This window comes from Macaca thibetana, chromosome 7 (genome assembly GCF_024542745.1).
Source record: "Macaca thibetana thibetana isolate TM-01 chromosome 7, ASM2454274v1, whole genome shotgun sequence".
NCBI lineage: Eukaryota > Metazoa > Chordata > Mammalia > Primates > Cercopithecidae > Macaca > Macaca thibetana.
In genome coordinates, this window is record NC_065584.1 from 143694199 (window position 1) to 143709635 (window position 15437).

At 40.4% G+C, this 15437-nt stretch overlaps 1 protein-coding gene and 1 non-coding gene across 2 annotated transcripts in view; both read right to left on the reverse strand.

Annotated features, from left to right (window-relative positions):
• MYO1E (myosin IE) overlaps positions 1-15437 on the reverse strand; it is a 240413-nt gene that overhangs the window by 199411 nt on the left and 25565 nt on the right. The gene's annotated exons all lie outside the window — the stretch shown is intronic.
• On the reverse strand, positions 9569-9673 carry LOC126960172 (U6 spliceosomal RNA). The gene has a single exon (XR_007727762.1). It is a non-coding gene; the product is annotated as a U6 spliceosomal RNA (small nuclear RNA).

A 15437-nucleotide genomic window follows, 5' to 3' on the forward strand; every position in this document is an offset into this window, starting at 1 on the left:
GTATCTTTGAACTAAGGGAAGAGCACTGATACGAGAAATCAGAGGTCGGCAACATGTCAGAAAAGAAACAACTAAGAACCAAGAAACTGCCCCATATTTCAGATGAGATGGGAGAGGTGGAACAATATATGCAAATGGCAAGAAAAAGAAGAGATACACTCTCCCCTCCCAGAGATTGCAATCAACTTGATTATCAACACCAGCCCCAAATTGTTTCTTATTACAAAAGTATGCAGACACATCGCTCTACCACTCCGAAAATACTGAGATGGAAAGAAATGAATCCCAAATATTCAACAACTTATATTCCTTCCACTATCTAAATTTCATTAGGTTAACAGCTCAGTAGCACACCTTTAAAAAGGATAAATAACTCTGTTAAAGTAACACCTGCCAGTCATTTTCACCTTGATGAAAATTATTAATATTTCAATCAGATTTTCTTTTCTGTTTATATGTAGCTAGTTCTGGCTCTACAATTCTATAATTTCACAGTTTGATTTCACTGCATGCAGCTCTCTTTTATTATTGCAGGGCAAGGGGGATATTCAAAAGAGATGAAAGGAAATAAAGACTAATTTTAAAGCAAGGATAAAGTGAAACTAATTCAAGTGGAATGAAGCCCAAGGGCTCTCTTCTTTAGCCTGAAATCTAGGTTCTAGATAAAAATTGGCATGCGTATAAATTAAATTAAAAAGCAAAAGTATCCTACGATTTTGCAGTAACTTAGCCTTTCCTTCCTTTGCCATTTTGTGTCCTAAAACAACTCTGTGTGTAGAAATATATACTGTAGACATTATTTCCATTTTGCAGAAGAGGAACTGTGTTGTCTGAGAGGTTGCTCAAAGTCACGGGTAAGGGAGAATTCAAAGTCTTCTAACTGCTGCTACTTCTTTTGTGAGACAAGTGTGTGATACGATTTACCATGTCCAAGGATGCTGCCGATTTAATGGGAAGGAATCCTGGACTTTTGTACAGCAACACATTTACCTTCTCAAAATTAAAAAGTAAACCCATTATATACAAATTACAACTTGCAATTAGATGGGAAGAAGTAAGCATACTGATCCAGGATTTCCATTATGTGGCCGACACTAGGGAGGTCACGTCCATTCACATTAAAATACACAGATTACTAACCTGACAGCAGCAGCAGTCCACAGACAGGTGTTTCTAGACGTAGTGTCCCCTGTGCTATAAATCCACAAGCAGGATTGTCATTGATCCGTCTGATGCTACAGCCACATAAATCAACTTTCCCCATCACTTAGGTCAGGCCTTTATGCTACTACTGAACACAAGAGAGCCCAGGAATTGATTTTGCTGGTGTTCTTTTTTTTTTTTTAATTTTTTAGAGACGAGGTCTCACTATGCTGCCCAGGCTGGTCTCAAAGTCCTGAGACCAAAGCTCAAGTGATCCTCCCACCTCGGTCTCTCAAAGTGTTGGGATTACAGGCACGAGCCACCACGACCGGCCCTGGGATTCTACTGGATGCAGCCAATTTCACTGTCAAGATTGACTCCATGCTGTTATTCAATCAGGTGTTTCCTATTGTGTAGACAAACCTAATAGCTCTCCATCTTAAAAAGGAGTGAGGAATTGAGCTGGACAGAGGTATGCATTCCAAATTTTTCTTTCCTTTTCATAAAGACTTCATCATCTTATTTATCTGGATTGGCCATACACAGTCATCTCACTAGCTGACAGCTGCTTAGCAAACACAACCGAAGGACAATCCACTAAGAAATGTCACATTTCTTTTAAACTCTGAAATCCTATATCGCAATTCCACATCTTGCTTTTCAAATTTCTGTTTTAACTACCCAGCTTCATCACTATCTACTTTCTTTCTTTTTTGGAGACAGGGCCTCACTCTGTTACCCAGGCTGGAGCGCAGTGGTGCAATCTTGGCTTGCTGCAGCCTTGAACTCCCAGGCTCAAGTATCCTCCGCCACAGCCCCCTCTGGAGTAGCTGGGATTACAGGTACACCACCGCACCTGGGTAATTTTTGTATTTTTTGTAGAGATGGGGTTTTGCCATGTTGGCCAGGCTAATCTCAAACTTCTGGGCTCAAGCGATCCTCCCATCTCGACCTCCCAAAGTGCTGGGATTATAGGTGAGAGCAAGGTATCTACTTTTGAATATAGTCCATCTACTCACCAACCTTCCACACCCACTGTGAAATTTCTACTACCACCCACAACCCTACCACACAACACTGGACCTATTTCCCATTGGTGAGTGGGTATCCTTCCTCTGAGCAAACGGACTTCCCACTTCTTTCTAGATCCATGCTCTTCCTGCCTTGTTTGCAGCCTCTAGTTTTTCTTGCTTTTTTCTCTCTTTATTCCTATGCTTATAATTGAAAGCTAAACCACAAGAGTGAGTTCAGTAAATACTTTTTGAGCTTCCACTATGCATCTAAGTAAACATTTCAGAACCAGCATATATTCTTATAGGAAAGAGCTACTTCTTCCTCTGAAACCCCCTGGAAATATGCCCAGGTAATAGGGAAGCACATGAAAGGTAAGTGACTTCCTGACTGAAAAGACCAACTGCACTCAGTTTTGTGGCAGTGGATATAAAAGAAATATGAAAAACCTCTTGTCAGTGGGGCACAATGACTCACACCCGTAAATGCTTTGGGATACCAAAGTGGAAGGATCGCTTGACATCAGCCTAGGCAACACAGTGACACTCCATCTGTACAAAAAATTTAAAAATTAGCCTGGCATGGTGGCACATGCCTGTAGTTCCAGCTACTCAGGAAGCTGAAGTAGGAGGGTCACCTGAGCCCAGGAGGTTGCGGCTGCAGTGAACCATGATTGCATCACTGCACTCCAGCCTGGGCAACCAAATGAGACTCTGTCTCAAAATAAATAAATAAGTAAAAATAACTAAAAGTATAATTGGAATGTTTATAACACAAAGAAATGATAAAGGCTTAAGGTGATGGATACCCCATTTATCCTGATGTCATTATTACGCATTGTAGGACTGTATCAAAATATTGCATGTACCCCATAAATACATACACCTACTTTGTACCTGTAAGTTTTTTTTCTTAAAAAAACAAAAATATGACCATTTTAGACGACTCCTGACATAAACACAGAAAAATGCTACCAAATGTCCACCTTTTCCATTATGGTAACAGCATATTTCCCCCACTGGGGACAAAGTGGCAGAAACTGCTATAGGACCAAAGTAGAATCAGATGGTATCAATAAAACTGCCAACTTCATCCAAATATTCTCCACAGCTTATGAAGTCTCTGAAAGACAATTATACAGAGATCACTCAGCAAGGGCTTTCTTTTGTAGCCCTTTCCAGTCACAATGTCGGGTCTTTGGGTTCAGCCTGGCAGAGTCAAAAACAGAAGGAAATCTGACAGAAATTTACCAACTCTTCCACATTGACTACAAGAATGATTTACTTATGAGACTGGCATACATGTCTCCCTCATTCTGCTCTGTCCACTTGTATGTCTCATGTACAGGTCAGAAACCTCACAGGGAACTGCCAAGCAGACAAAGGAAGCTTCTTTGCAAAAAAAACACATCCACCAACTCCGCCTTGCTAAGAATATCCCTGAGGAAGTTCTAACACATTTATTAGTGTAAAGATTTAACACAAAGATTGTCTCAAAGAGAACATTCACATCACAATGGGTCAAGCCATGAAAGAGAAAAACAAGGGCATTCTTGCGGCACCTAAGCCTACTCAGAATAATCTTTATTCATTACTTGCATAGCTCATGGCTTTATGTTTTTATTATTAAAGTGCAATTTTGATGGTAAAATTTAAGAAGAATAAAGAACAAGATTTGGCACCACTTGGTGGATATATGTACTATCCTTGGTATGTAGTAAAAGGTGGACCAGCATCAAAGAGTGTGAAAATGACTCCAGACTACTCTCAGACACTTCAGCTGGCAAGCACAGGCTGCTACAGTAAGAGATGTAATCTGCCAAATACCACAGAATGCAAGATTTTAGGGATTTTGAAAGAAGCAAGAGATGATTCAGTGGCCACATCAGGAGAGCGTGTTTTTTGCATCAGTAAATCTGTGCCGAATATGAATAATAATAAAAAACCCACTTGGTTCTACCTCAAGGGCTGCTTTTCACCACTGTCCCACACATAAGCCAGGGCTGGAAAAGTAGAAGAGACCTGGCCAGGCTTGCTCTCAGATCTCTTTGAAGTCCCCCACCTGTTTTCCTAGCTACTTGGAGGCCACGATGGACTTACATTTAAACTATATTAGACCTCATGCCCCAGAGACAGGCCTCTGCTAAGCAGCCTGAGCATTTATTTACCAATTAACTTAGGCCAGCATTTTGGGAGGTGGTGGGAGAGACACGGATGCATTCAAATGACTACCCTTGAGATGTCAGGAAAGAACCTGTATCATCTGAAGCCATGTGTGGTCCTGATTCAAGCAGAGGAAGGAGTGTCACGGGCCGTAAGCAGTGCTGTCTGCACTTGTTTTGATGGCTTTCCAATGAGAACCCGGCTGTGTGCCGTGGGCTCTCTCTGGTCACACAAAAAAACAAGTCCTGCAGTAACTAAAGTGTGCTACCCACTCTCCCACTATTCCCAAAATATTAACACAAAAGCAAAAAAAAAAAAAAAATCTTGAAAATTTTTCTGGGATTTTAAAAAACTAGGCTGGGTGCAGTAGCTCAGGCCTGTAATCCCAGCATTTTGGGAGGCTGAGGCGGGCAGATCACTCGAGGCTAGGAGTTTGAGACCAGCCTGGACAACATGACAAAACGCCATGTCTAAAAAAAATACAAAAATTAGCTGGGTGCGATGGCGTGCTCCTGTAGTCCTAGCTACTCAGAGGCTGAGGCAGGAGAATTGCTTGAGCCCAGGAGATGGAGGTTGCAGTGAGCCGAGATCATGCTACTGCACTCCAGCCTGGGTGATGAGAGTGAAACCCTGTCTCAAGATTCAAAGGGACATAAATACATAAGGTAAATAAGGTTTATTTATGTCCCTTTGAATCTAGCAGTCAGACTTTCATAAGTATCTTTTATTTTTAAAATTATGTGTTTTTAATAGTACTTGAATTTTGGACATGTGTCGGACCATCTGAGAATTCTCTGATACCTCCAGTGATTCACACGGTATACCCCCAGTTTTTTTTGTTTGTTTTAACTATACTTCTAAGTTCTGGGATACATCTGCAGAACGTGCAGGTTTGTTACATAGGTATACACGTGCTATGGTGGTTTGCTGCACCCATTAACCTGTCATCTACCTTAGGTATCTCTCCTAACACTACCCCTCCCCTAGCCCCCCAACCTCCCAACAGGCCCTGGTGTGTGATGTTCCCCTCCCTGTGTCCATGTGTTCTCATTGTTCAGCTCCCACTTATGAGTGAGAACATGTGGTGTTTGGTTTTCTGTTCCTATGTTAGTTTGCTGAGAATGATGGTTTCCAGCTTCATCCATGTCCCTGCAAAGGACATGAACTCATCCTTTTTTATAGCTGCATAGTATTCCATGGTGTATATGTACCACATTTTCTTTATCCAGTCTATCACTGATGGGCATTTGGGTTGAGAACACCTAGTTTTAAAACAAATCTATGCTTATAAAATACCTCCTTGCAGTTATTAAATTGTACAGTTATTGAACTGTTTATCTTTTATAAAGCACTTCCATTTATTTCATTTGATTCTTATTGAGGTGTTTCATTATTATGAATATTTCCATTTTACAGATGTAAAAATGGAGGGAACTGATCTAAGATGACAAGAGCCAGGACTCAAACCACACTCTAAATTTCTACTGAATAATTTTTAAGTTTCCTAAGTTTACTACAGGTATGAAAACAAAACATATAAAGGCAATTATGATGAAACCTGCTCTGCTCAGGAAAGGAGCTGTGTTATCCATATCTATAACTGCTGAGCTTGATTGTGATTTTTCTAAACATGAACATTCATCACATATAATTCGTATAATATAAAGCACATGGGTTTATTCTGTTCTACAATTTCGCATTTGGCAGAAAATAGAGCTTTAGCCTACATTATGAAACGTAAAAGAACATTCAAACTACTATAGTCAAAAATATTTTGCTCGGCTGGGCACAGTGGCTCACGCCTGTAATCCCAACACTTTGGGAGACCAAGGCGGGCAAATCACTTGAGGTCAAGAGTTTGAGACCAGCCTGGCCAACATGGAGAAATCCCGGCTCTACTAAAAGTACAAAAAATTAGCCAGGCATGGCAGTTTGCGGCTGTAATCTCAGCTACTCGGGAGGCTGAGGCAGGACAATCGCTTGAACCCGGGAGGTGGAGGTTGCAGTGAGCTGAGATCACGCCACTGCACTCCAGCCTGGGCAACACAGTGAGACTCCATCTCAAAAAAGAAAAAAAATCTTGCTCACAGAGTTCTTACAGGACAAAGTAAAATCAAAGCTTAGATATATCTTTACTCAACAAGGCAAATCACTTAAACATACTCCATACATTTCCCCGTCCATGATGTGGCTAATATGGTTAAATGAAGCTCCTTTTTTTCCTCCTACTCAACTGAGAAATGTCAGTTAAGAGTGTAAACTAATCAAACAAAATCGTTCTAAAGGAAGTAAGCTCTGTGGTCTTTGCAGAGTCAGGTACTAAGTATAACTAAAGTGGCCCTATATTGACAATTGCATTGTGAGGCAAAGCAAGTAGAAGTGTTCAAGTCTAAAAAAAAAAAAAACCAAAAATGAATAGATTGCTTAGGAATTTGGTAGCTGTCTTTACTTACAACTGGATTTCTATTTTCATTAATATAATTTTTTATAATAGCTATATAAACTAGATCAGTATTGACTTCTTTCTTCTTTTTTTAATTTATTTTTATTTGTTTGCTTGAAAGAGGAGCTGAAATGTCCTCCCCAGCACATAGTACGTTCCTGACTCCCAGATCTCTGCCGAGCAAACTTTCTGAGTTTTTCAACCTTGGTCAATGAGAGGACTGTGTTTATCATAAATCCATGAAGGGATATTATCTGCTGAACTGTCAGAGAAAAATGTTTCTTCTCTGGTTTTAGAACATCCCCTCTTAAGCTTGCTCCACACAACACTCAGCCAGCCCTGCCTGCTAGATGTCCTCAGTGCTGAGCCAGGACTGTCTCTATGGGCTCTCACGAGTGGTGGGGCTGGTGACCACCCAGCCTGCTAAGCTGGGAAAAACAGTAGGGGAGTTTCAACCCCTGCTAACCTGTAACCACTTCCCACAGGCAGGAGGAGCAAGGTCCTTGAAAACCCATTTGCGTCAAAATTTAGAATGCTATGCGGCAAACAGTGCAAGAGAACCAAAGACAGGGGTGAAACTACCTACAAAGGTCTATCAACATCTAAAAATAGACATTTAAACAATAAAGAGTGCACCCTATAAATAAAATATCAGGCTGGGCGCTGTGGCTTGTGCCTATAATCCCAGCATTTTTGGAGGCCGATGCAGGTGGATCACCTGAGGCCAGGAGTTCAAGACCAGCCTGGCCAACATGGCAAGACCCCGTCTCTATTAAAAATACAAAAATTAGCCGGGTGTGGTGGCACATGCCTATAATCCCTGCTACTTGGGAGGCTGAGCCAGAAGAATCGCTTGAACCTGGGAGACAGAGGTTGCAGTGAGTCGAGATCATGCCACTGCATTCCAGCCTGGGTGACAGAGCAAGACTCTGTCTCAAAAAAAAAAGAAGAAGAAAAAAAAAAGATTAAAAAAAAAAGATTAAAAAAAAAGAAAGAAAATGTCGATGACACATTTTATTCATTTTGAAGTGGCAAGAATGGGAACTAAACTCTTCCATTTTATCAACCCTCAATAGACAGAAACCTTTCAGGGCCTTCCTCTCCGCTGGTTCTAATGGATGGTGTGGAATGATACATAGTGCTTGGATACAGATTTTATGCATAATAAGATGTTTTCCTGTTTCTGGTTTTCTAACCAAATATTTGACTGACCTTCTGGTTTCCAAAGGCAGACAGAAACGTAAGATAACTTGGTTATTGGAGGTACAAAACCTTTGACCTAACTGACTCCATACTGTAGAACTGGTATTTCTCAAGGTCACTCCCTCAATATTCAGAGTAGTCCAGCCTCCTGTTGACAGCCTTCATCCAGAACACTGCCCCTCCCAAGAGACACAAAAGGGCAGCTCTGGGCATGTGAGGCTCCCATCCCAGACATTCTTCACGTTGATTCATCTATTTTTCTCTCCTAATAGGGTTGTTCAGTCACCCACTTTCCTTTTCGTTCCTATAGTCAACTTCCAATTAAAAGGTCTCCCTACTAAGAATTTTAAAAATTCAGTCCGTGTATGGTGGCTCCAGCCTGTAATCCCAGGACTTTGGCGGCCAAGGCCTGAGGACTGCTATGAGCCCAGGAGTTGAAGACCAGCCTAGGAAATATAGCAAGATACCTTCTCTACGAAATATATATAATGACAGAGTCTTGCTATGTCACCCAGGTTGGAGTGCAGTGGCACAATCCCAGCTTACTGCAACTTCTGCCTTCCAGGTTCAAGCAATTCTCCTGTCTCAGCCTCCCTAGTAGCTGGGATTACAGGTGTCCACTACCACACCCAGCTAATTTTTTTCTTGTTGTATTTTTAGTAGAGACAGAGTTTTGCCATGTTGGCCAGGCTGGTCTCGAACTCCTGACCTCAGGTGATCTGCCTGTCTCAGCCTCCCAAAGTGCTGGGATTACAGGCATAAGCCACTGCACCTGACCTCTACAAAATATTTTTAAAACTGGCTGGGCATGGTGGTGTGCAACCTGTAATCCTAACTACTCGAGAAGCATGAGGATTGCTTGAACCCAAGAGATTGAGGTTGCAGTGAGCCATGATCATGCCACTGAACTCCAGCCAGGATGACAAGCAACACCTTGTCTCAAAAAAATAGTAATTTTTTAAACCCAGCCTGATATTTAAATTAAATAAGGCAAACTTTTCACATAAAACTTGTTTTTCTTGATGTTCTATTTCCGTGATGTGCTGTGTTCTTGTTTTACTTTCTCTTGACAGTCTAATTTCTATGGAATATTGGAAGGAGGAGGAAAATTGTCAGGAAAAAGTAATGCTTGAGTTGGTTTTCTATGATGTCACTCACTGTGTTTTTACCATGTGTAGTGTCGAAGAACAGTAGCATCAAATGACATGTTTACAATTGCCTTTGCAAATAACTGCCGTTTCTAATTCCTCCTCACTATTTTTTATTTCTAATTTGCTTGGACATTTAATGTCAAAATTAAAACTAACTTTATAATATTTGGTTTTTATTCTGGAAAAAATCAGGAAGGATTTAAGAAAAATCTTCAAATAATATAAAATTCATTTTAATTTTTAATTTTGGTGTGTATATAACTAGGTGTTTATGGATATTCTGATACAGGCATGCAATGTGTAATAATCACATGATCAAAAATGGGGTATCCACACCCTCAAGGATTTATCCTTTGTGTTTCAAACAATCCAATAATACTCTTTTATAAATGCACAAATTATTATTGATTATAGTCACTCTGTGATGCTAAGAAATACGAGATTTTTTTTCAATAAAATTTAAAATACACTTCATGAATTTGCATGCCATCCTTGTGCAGGAGCCATGCTAATCTTCCTCTGTGTCGTTCCAATTTTAGTACATGTGCTGCCATGAGCATGCAAATGCTAGGTCTTATTCATTCTTTCTAACTATTATTTCTAACTATTTCTTTGTGCCCATTAACCATAACCCCTGTCTTCTCAATCCCCCTTCCAGCCTCTGGTAACCATCATTCTATTCCCTATCTCCATGAGTTCAATTGTTTTAATTTTTAGCTCCCACAAATAAGTAAGAAAATATGAAATTTATCTTTCTGTGCCTGGCGTATTTCACTTAACATAATGACCTCCAGTTCCATTCATGTTCTTGCAGATGACAAATGACAGGGTTTCATTCCTTTTTATGGTTGATTAGTACTCTGTTGTGTATCAACAGATGATTTCAGTCATCAGTTGATGGACACTTAGGTTGATTCCAAATATTTGCTATTGTGAAAAGTGCTAGTATAAACATGGGAATACAGATATCTCTTCCATATGCTTATTTCCTTTCTTTTAGGTTTACACCTACTAATGGAATTGCTGGATCATAAGGTAGCTAGCTCTATTTTTAGTTTTTTGAGGAACCTCCCTTCTGTTCTTCACAATGGCTGTACTGATTTATATTTCCACCAACAGTGTATGAGAGTTCCCTTTTCCCCTTTTCTTCACATCCTTGCCGGCATTCATTATTGCCTGTCTTTTGGATAAAAGCCATTTTTACTTGGGTGAGATGATACCTCATTGTAGTTTTTATTGGCATGTCTCCGATTGTCAGTGGTGTTGAGCACCTTTTCATACACCTGTTTGCCATTTGTATGTCTTCTTTTGAGAAATGTCTATTGAGATTTTTTGCCCATTTTAAAATCAGATCATTAGATTTTTTTCCTATAGAGTTATTTGAGCTCTTACTATATTCTGGTTATTAAACCCCTGTGAGCTGGAAAATTTGCAAATATTTTCTCCCATTTTGTGGGCTGTCTCTTCATTTTGTTGATTTTTTCTTTTGCTGTGTGGAAACTTTTTAACTTGATGTGATCCCATTTGTCCAAAAAAATCTTTGCCTAGACCAATGTCCTGGAGTCTTCCCAATGTTTTTTTTTAGTAGTTTCATAGTTTGAAGTCTTAGATTTAAGGCATTAAGCCATTTTGATTTGATTTGGTGAAGTGTGTTGCTTGTAGGCAATACATCCTTCAGTCTTGCTTCTTATCCATTCAGCTATTCTATGTTTTCTGATTGGAGAGTTTAGTCTATTTACATTCAATGTTATTACTGATAAGTGAGGCCTTACTCCTGCCATTTTGTTATTTGTTTTCTGGTTGTTTTGGTGTCTTCTTTTCCTTCTGTCCTTCTTTCCTATCTTCCTTTAAGGTGATTTTCTCAGGTGGCACATTTTAATTTCTTCCTTTTAATTTCTGTGTACCTGCTGTATGTTTTTAGATTTGAGGTTACCATGAGGCTTGCAAATAACATCTTATAACCCATTATTTTAAACTGATCACAACTTAACATTGACTGCATAAAAAGCAAAAAGAAAACTAAAAAAAACTCTATAATTTTGTCTCCCCACTTTTTAACTTTTTGTTGTTTCTATTTGTCTTATTGTACTCTCTATGCCGTGAAAACTTATTATTTTTGATGGATTCATCCTTTCATCTTTCTATTTAAGATATGAATAGTTTACACACTAAAATTATACTGTTATAATATTCTGTGTTTTCCTGTGTACTATTACCAGTGAGTTTTGTACCTTCAGATGATTTCTCATTGCTTGTTAACATCCTTTTCTCTCAGATTGAATAACTCCCTTTAGCAATTCTGGTAGGACAGGCCTGGGGTTGATAAATCCCTCAGCTTTTGTTTGTCTGGGAAGGTCTTTATTTTTCCTTCATGTTTGAAGGATATTTTTGCCAGACATACCATTCTAGAGTAAGCGTTGTTGTTGTTGTTGTTGTTGTTGTTGTTTTAATCCTTCAGCACCTTATGCCATTCCCTCTTGGCCTGTAAGGTTTCCACTGAAAAGTCTGCTGCCAGACATGTTGGAGCTCCATCATGTGTTATTTATTTTCTGTTGCTGCTTTTAGGATCCTTTCTTTATCCTTGACCTTTGGGGAGTTTTGTTATTACACACCTTGAGGTAATTTCCTTTTAGTTAAATCTGGTTGGTGTTCTATAACCTTCTCATACTTCAATTTTGATATCTTTTGTTTCGGAAGTTCTCTTATTATCCCTTTGAATAAACTTTCCACTACTATCACTATCTCTCTCTCTCTCTCTCTCTCTCTCTCTCTGTACCTCCTTTAAGGCCAATAACTCTTGGATTTGCCCTTCTGAAGCTATTTTCTAGATCTTGTAGGTGGGCTTCATACTTTTTAATTCTTTTTTCTTTTGTCTCCTCTGACTGTGTATTTTCAAATAGCCTGTCTTTCAAGCTCACTAATGCTTTCTTCTGCTTGATCAGTTCTGCTACTAAGAGACTCTGACGCATTCTTCAGTATGTCAACTGCATTCAGCAGCTCGAGAATTTCTGCCTGATACTCTTAACTTATTTCAATTTCTTTGTTAAATTTATCTGATAAGATTCTGAGTTCCTCCTCTGTGTTACCTTGAATTTGAGTTTCCTCAAAACAGCTATTTTGAGCTCTCTTTCTGAAAGGTCCCATATCTCTGTCTCTCTGGGACTGACCCCTGGTCAATTTATTTCATTTGGTAAGGCCATGTTTTCCCAGATGGTTTTGATGCTTGTGGATATTCACGGGTATCTAGACATTGAAGAGTTAAGAATTTATTGTAGGCTTCACAATCTGGAGTTGTTTGTACCCATCCCTTCTTTGGAAGGTTTTCCAGGTATCCAAAGGGAATTGGTTGTTATGATCTAAGTTTTGGACACCACAGCCATATCTGCATTATGGGGTATCCCAAGCCCAGTAACACTGTAGTTCTTGCGGACAAGACTTGGTGGTCTTGTGTAAGATCCAAAAGAACTCTCTGGATTATCAGGCAGAGACTCTTGTTCTTTTCCCTTACTTTTTCCCAAACAGTCCTCCTCTCTGTGCTGAGATGTGTGGAGCTAGGGGAAGGGTGACACAAGCACCCCTATGGCCACCACCACTGGGACTGCAGGTCTGACCTGAAGCCAGCACAACACTGGGTCTTGCCCAAGGCCTGTGTAACTATCTGCCCTATGCTCCCTCAAGACCCTAGGGCTCTACAATCATCAAGTGGTGAGGCCAGCTAGGCTTGTGTCCTTTCCTTCAGGACAGCCTTGGGCCCAGGTGAGTCCATAGATGCTATCAGGAAACCAGGGTGTGGAGTCAGAAACCTTAGAAATCTACTGAGTACTTTATTCTGCTGTGGCTAAGCTGGCACCAAAACCACCAAAGTCCTTCCCACTCTTACCTCCCACCTTTCCCCAAGCAGGTATCTCTTCCCATGTTCTCCAACCCACAGGCCCACGGGGAGTGCTGCCAGGGAACCACCAATCAATGAACATAATATTTAGATTCAACAAATACAAGCAGTCATTAGCCAGTTAATAGGCACTAGAATCAATAGGTACTAGAAGACCAAGATCTCAAACTAGCATGTCATTTTTAAAACATCAACTCATCTGTTTGCATATTGATAGGATATGACCATAGCTTTCAAAATAACCTGAAGTACTTTATTTAGAAAGACGAACAGAAAAAATTTTAAATGCCTAGCTTTTTATGAAGAAAAAAAAAAACATTAAGAAAAGAAAGAGGCTTGACCAATTGGGTAGACAGAGGAGCCACTTCTCCCTAAAGATGAGGGACTTCAGAAGCCACAGCAGATTAAACATATTTAGCCCACTGGAAGCTCTTTTCCAAAAGCAATCAGGTAACAGTACACAGAAAGGCTAACAGATCAGAAAAGCAGTTGAAGTATTTAAATTAGGAAAAAAAAAAAAAACCTAAGCAAAGTGCAGAATATTGCACAAGAAATATAGCACAAAAACGCAAAGGTACCAGGACTGAGGTTTAACTCTTACCACAGATTACCCTCTTGGAGCCTCAGCTTTCTCTTGGGGAGCCTCAAAATCCTGTGCTCAAGGGATTCTCCTGCCTCTGCCTCCTGGGACTACAGGCACATGTGCCACCACACTCAGCTAATTAAAAAAAATTTTTTTTAGAAATAGGGGTCTTACTATATTGCCCAGGCTTTACTAGCTTATTAGAACCCAATGGGTTAAGCATTTACCTTTAACTTTGGTTTTTAATCTGCTGTCAAAAAATAGAACTGCCTAACTACTTTTATACCTCCTGTGATACAAGATGATTGAGGAAAGACAGGGAAATGCAAAGAGTGAGGTACCAGGGATGGGACATTGTTAACAGCTCGCATGCCCTCACTCAGGGAATGGAGGGGTATTTAGCCTGTAGATGCTAAGGATATATAGGATATTCACCAATTCTCAGAGTCTCTAAGGCCTTCTGTGAGTTATCCACGGTTTAGACACATGTCTGGATTAAAGAGTTACTGTTACTTTCCTCTGCTTTCACATAAAACTTCCTTAAAGCTGTGACAACAATTCTGGGGTAGAGGGATGAGGTTTTATCCAGCAATTGCATTGCTTTCTTTCTAAAAGACTTTCAAATGCAGCTAACACACATGGAGGTAGTACTTCCGAATGCATGTGAATATCACTTTGTAGTTTGCAAAATGCTTTTTATATAACTGGTTCTTAGAATTATTTGATTCCTGGAATCATCCTTTTTTCCTTCTGAGATTATAAGCAAAGGCCTGGTTCCCACTTCTGAATCCCTCATTCAGCTAGGCAGAATTAAGACGTCTTTCCCCTTCTTCCACTTGTGCTTTCTTGACCTTAGGATAACGAGGTGCATCACTGAACATCCAGCTCCCGACCAGGGAGCTATTCAGAAGCACAAACTGCAGGCTGTGTCCCACCATGGACCACATTCAGCCCACACTCAGCTCCTTCTGCAACTCTGCCAAAGAGCCTCCGAATGACGACCCCACAGCCCAGGCCACTCTGTTCATGAAGAAGAGTGCACTGGGACACTTGAGGAGAACCTGTTTTGTCTGTTTTTGAAGCAAGAGTAAAAAATGGAATGCCTCAGAATGCTACAATCCCTCCATATTCAGGTGAGTGATATTCTTGTAATTCCATGGGTTATGACATGATATCCATTAAATTATAAGAACTACGGATAAAATTATTAATATTTTCAAAAGACAATGTTATAGGAAATATCCCATTCAAATCAGGAACAAGGGTTATAAAATGCCCATAATAAACTTAAGAAATGGGGAAGACGGCTGGGCATGGTGTCTCACGCCTGTAATCCCAGCGCTTTTGGAGGATCACTAGAGCCCAGGAGTTCAAGACCAGCCTGGGCAACACGGCAAAACCTTATCTCTACAAAATAAATAAATAAAATTAGCTGGGCATGAAGGCACACAGCTGTAGTTCCAGCTACTCAGGAGGCTGAGATGGGAGGATCGTTTGATCCCAGGAGGTGGAGGTTGCAGTGAGCCCTGATCATGCCACTGCATTCCAGCCTGGGTGACAGAGCGAGACCTTGTCTCCAAAAAAAAAAAAAAAAAAAGTGAAATAATTGTATAAAGAAAAGCATAAAGATGAATGGAGGCCCCTGAAAGAAGGGCTGATGGGGATGGACACCGTTGTTTGTGGATGTAAGGCATCAGTTACAAAGACGTTCACCTTCTCAAAGTGCTCTAGAGCAGCGGTTCCCAACCCCGGGGCCATGGACCTGTGCCGGCTGTGGCCTGTCAGGAACCGGGCTGCACAGCAGCAGGTGAGCGGCCGGTAAGCAAGCATTTCCGCCCGAGCTCCGCCT